Genomic DNA, 5,000 nt, shown 5'->3' with positions numbered 1-5,000 from the left:
GTCTATCTATCTATTTATTTCTCACTCACTCACTCACTCTCTACTTTCTTCACTTTCTGCATCTTTTACCTTTGGGAAACAAAATAATCTCTCTCTCTCTCTCTCTCTATTTATATCTATTTCTCACTCCCTCTACTTTCTCTCAATTTCTACATCTTTTACCTTTGGAGAAAAAAAATAATTTCTCTCTCTCTCTCTCTCTCTCTCTCTCTCTCTCTCTCTCTCTCTCTCTCTCTCTCTCTCTCTCCCCTGCACCAACAGTCCCACCTTTAGGCTTCTCTCTGACACCCTTCCCCACAACACTCCTTTCCCTCTTACCTTTCGGAAATGCGTTTCGTTCGATCGTCGACAGCATGGGGGAGTCCGAACCGCCGCCCCTTTGCATTGCATACGTCCCTCCATTTGCTTTCGCCGTACTGCGTTTTACGATTTATACGTCGACCTCCGTCAACCGAAAGTCTTAATCCATCTTGATTAATCCCTCCCGTTATGTATCCTGACCTGCACATTTATTCTAGTTGCTTGCACGGGATTATTATCCAGCTGAGGGAATCTCTTCTTTGCAATGCACTTTGGATCGGTTGCCATGGCAACATTTAACACAGTGACATGATTCGTGATTTTTTATACTGCTATTCCCAAACGATTCTCTCTCCACCTGGAAGTGGACTTCGAAGTCCATCTCGTCCAGAATCCTTTCCTCAACTGAATAAAATCGCCTGGGATTAGCCGGATAAGAGATCGATAAAGTACGTTTCCTTCGTAAAGGAATTAATCTAGGAATACACTGACGTGTTTGAATCTGGTCGTGTTAAAACCCTGCGTGTATGTACACGTACTGTGTGATTATGGATTTATGGACATTTATACGTGTATCTGCGCATATAGAAAGTAAATATTCATTCAAACACAAAGGGACAAAACCACACATTTGAGATTATACCTGTGCATGTCCCCCCGCACGTGCTTATGCATAAGTACGCAGGTGCATACACTAACAGAACCGCATAAGCGGCGCCCATGCAGCTGCGTATATACATATCTATACATATGCATCGCTATTTACGCGCGTGTGTGTGTGTATGAGTGAATGAAGAGTAATGACAGGGAGATTTTGGTCGCGTGATGGAATTAGGGCCAAATTACAGAACCGGCAACTTTTTCATTAGAGACAACGCTCCCGGTGAGCTTTGTAATGCCGACTGAAGTAATCTCACATTCTGGCTTCAAGGACGCCGTCCCCGGCCACAAAGAAAATTTCAATTCGGATCCTTCTAATTTCGAAGCAGCCTTTTTATGTGTTGTCAGTCAAATGGACTAAAGAGTTTGAAGGTATCCCGAAGGGTGAGCGACGGGTCTGACAGAGGTACGTGACGAGGAGACCTTTGTTGAGGACGAAGACTATGGGCGAGCAGAGCAGGAGGAAACTCCGAGGTACAGTTACTTCCTGTTGCAACAAGGGCCGGATGTCATCCACAGAACCGTGGGAGGTACTGTAGATATAATTCTTTGGGTAGTAGATTTAAAGCGTGATTTGGTCATTCATGATCTTATTGACTTTTCATATCGTAAATCTTTGACGCACAGATATAGGCTTGGTACATTTTTGATAAAAAAAGACAGACTGACATCGGACGTATTAAAGGAATGGAAATCCACAATATGCTCCTGAAACACTTGTCCAAGTGAATCTATGCTTTACTTTGCTGTGGATGTGTTGTGTCTTCCGACATTGCTTCTGACCCAGGGCATTGAGCAAGATGCAGGGATGACCCGTTGTCCAGGAGGTGCCAATATAAGAGGGAGGGAAAGGGGGTGGATGGGTGGGAGTGGTTTTTATGCCTTTGTTTTTTCGGCATGGAGGAACGGAGAGGGGGGGTCGCCGATTTAATGAAGCGTCCTTGCTGTGGATGTGCTGTGTCTTGCGACACTGCTTCTGACCCAGGGCAGTGGACAAGGTGCAGGGATGACCCGTCATCCAGGAGGTGCTAAGATAAGAGGGAGGGTGGAGGGGAGTGGAATGTATTTAGGGATGGAATGGGTAGGAATGATTTTATGCCTTTTCCTTTTTGGTTACCTCCCTTGTAAAGGGGAAAAAGCCTTGGAATATGTATGTGTGTATGTTTTTTTTGTGGCTACCTCAAACACACACCGATCCCGTGCGAGCGGATGGTCTTTCCTAGGTAGTCCATAGTCCATAGTCGAGGAAAACCTCCTTTCGTACGGAAAGGGTTAAATGTGTTCCCTGAAGGTCTTTCTTCTGGATAACGCTAGACGAATTTTCAGCCTAGAGAAATCTATAACCAGCAGAGGAAAGAAGTGTCTACTTGATGTCACTTTCTATCAGGAGACCATTTCTGTCACGAGTTTCCTGTTTTGACTTACCAGGAGCCTCTTCCTTAAGGACCAAAGGCAGGTAACTGCGTATGTAGTCAGGGGATATTATCTGATATTTAGCCAATGAGGAAATGAATTCCTTAATTTTTTTCACCAATACGCTCATAAAGGTGCTTAACAGCACATATTAAAATATCAATCAACTCCCGAAGGAACACCCATGGCAGCTGCTGAAAGTTTGGCACCTTGAACCTTTTCATTTAGATAATGAAAATGTTAGTCCCTGTTTTAAATAAGTAGCTTGTGATATGTTTTTTAGAATCCTGAATTGGTTGCAAATAGTTGTTTTGCACCAAAACCACGATCCCACTTCACGCTCCCAACTACCATACCCACCCAATTTTTATTTGAATATATATTGCAAGGTTCATGAAGTGTCTATATACTAATAAATAATTCCTGTTGATATCAATCTGAATCGTACCAGAAACATGAAATCCCTCAAGGGGACACATCCCCTCCGGTCCGAAGGGCCGAGCCCCGACGTAGTGGGGTCGGGCGCAGCCCGTTGCTCGTTTAAGAAAAAGTAGATTATATGCTAATTTGTCAACTTATTTGTCATGGCAACTATTTGATAATATTTGTCTTTGGTCGGCATTCATAAGTGGGTTTGTTTTGACAGGTCAGGCTTTTTGTTTGGATCATGGACAGTCTCAAAGCACTTCAACCAACAACATTTATCACTAAAAAAAAGAAAAAAAAAGTATAAGACAGCTTCATATCGAATATGTAAGTACTGTCTATATTTCTATTCTTACAACTGGTCATATAAGAATACGTTGGTGATATGTATATAATGTTATATAAAAAATGTAGCCTATTATCAATTATCTCATGTCATAGAGGGATTTGGGCCCATAATCATAAGGGCAAATTAATGCATTTAACTGTAACATTCAGCAAATTAGAAAAAAACAAAACAAAAAATCGTTATTGTTTACAAACTTTACAAGAGAAGAGCATACCGATAGATCTTTTGGTACATAACTACGTCTGATGTTAACCCATTAAACTCCGATGACAAGATGTCTTGTCATTTGGTCAAATAAAACAAAAAAATTATAAAACACCAAAATGTTTGATCCAACACGAGAAAAATATGACGTCAGTAGTCCTCTGACTTCTGACGTCATATTTTTCTGGTGTTGGATCAAACATTTTGGTGTTTTATAATTTTTTGTTTTATTTGACCAAATGACAAGGAATCTTGTCATCGGAGTTTAATGGGTTAATGATAGATAATCAAACGAAGAAATGAATAATCAAGAAAACTAAACAATTGGCAGACATTGCAATATACTGCTTAGGTGTTTATCTAATAATCTTAAAACTTCAGACCGTGCTATATTGCACTTCCTCTGCATTGAATCTTTCTATTCATTGACTACACGGTTAACAAAGTTGTTTCTACTCACTTCCAAAATAAATCTACGACCTGACAGCTTGAGACCGTCATCCCTCGTTTGGTTTGTAATCATGAAAATTTCATCACTCCTGACGATACCAATATTATTTTGAAATCTTGAAGACCCGTAACAGGTCAACCCTGAGCCTATTTTTTTTTTTTTAAGGACAGATAGATTCATATATTTTCGGTAGTTTTCGTTTTTTTTTTTTTTTTGACATTGCAGTATAGCAGTATGGGGAACTTAATCCTTCGCCACTGTATATTTTATCTGTGAAGATAATATACTTTTATTAGCCATCCGCATACAAACTACAAGAAGAATGGTGTAAAGTGTATCTTAGCATGCGGAATTTGCAAAGGCGTGTAAATACTGTAACAATGACGATGCAGAATCTGACGAAAACTCAGACATAAACTCTTAAGACATTTAAACTTGTGGAGCATTCTGTAGCAGTAGCGATCAAGATACTGTAATAACGAATAAAGCTCATTTTAGATTTACATATAAAAGTATGTGTGACAAATTTTCCACAAAGGAGTAATTTTAGCGTAAAACAATTATTTACAAACAAACTTGTGTTCATAGGACTACGTCAATATTCCTACAACGAATCCATTATTGTCTAATAGATAACGTATGTGTGCAATGCCTGATTGTTTTCCTAGCACTACCTCACTATTCCTACAACAAATCTATTATTGTCTAATTCAGGGGTTTCCAAACTGGGGGAAATTTCCCCCTGGGGGGAAATTTGAACCTACCAGGGGGGAAATAATTACACTACCTACTAACTAAAAAAATCTCAGATGAATTTTCTCATGTCTGAGAGAGAGAGAGAGAGAGAGAGAGAGAGAGAGAGAGAGAGAGAGAGAGAGAGAGAGAGAGAGAGAGAGAGAGAGAGAGAGAGAGAGAGAGAGAGAATGCCTGTCTATCAGTATATATGTACATTTGAAAAATAAATTAGTAAATAATCACAGTGTGTTTTAACTACTCTTTCCCTCATACACATGAAGGGGGAAATCTGGATGGTTGAACTGGGTGCAGGGGGGAAATGACAGAAAAAAGTTTGGGAACCACTGATGTAATTGATAACTTATGTACAATGCCTAATTATTTTCCTAGCACTACCTCACTACTCCTGCAACAAATCTATTATTGTCTAATAGATAACTTATGTACAATGCCTAATTGTGC

The sequence above is a fragment of the Oratosquilla oratoria genome, chromosome 31 (genome assembly GCF_046742065.1).
Source record: "Oratosquilla oratoria isolate Oo_2021 chromosome 31, ASM4674206v1, whole genome shotgun sequence".
Lineage (NCBI taxonomy): Eukaryota > Metazoa > Arthropoda > Malacostraca > Stomatopoda > Squillidae > Oratosquilla > Oratosquilla oratoria.
This window is presented reverse-complemented; position numbering follows the sequence as displayed.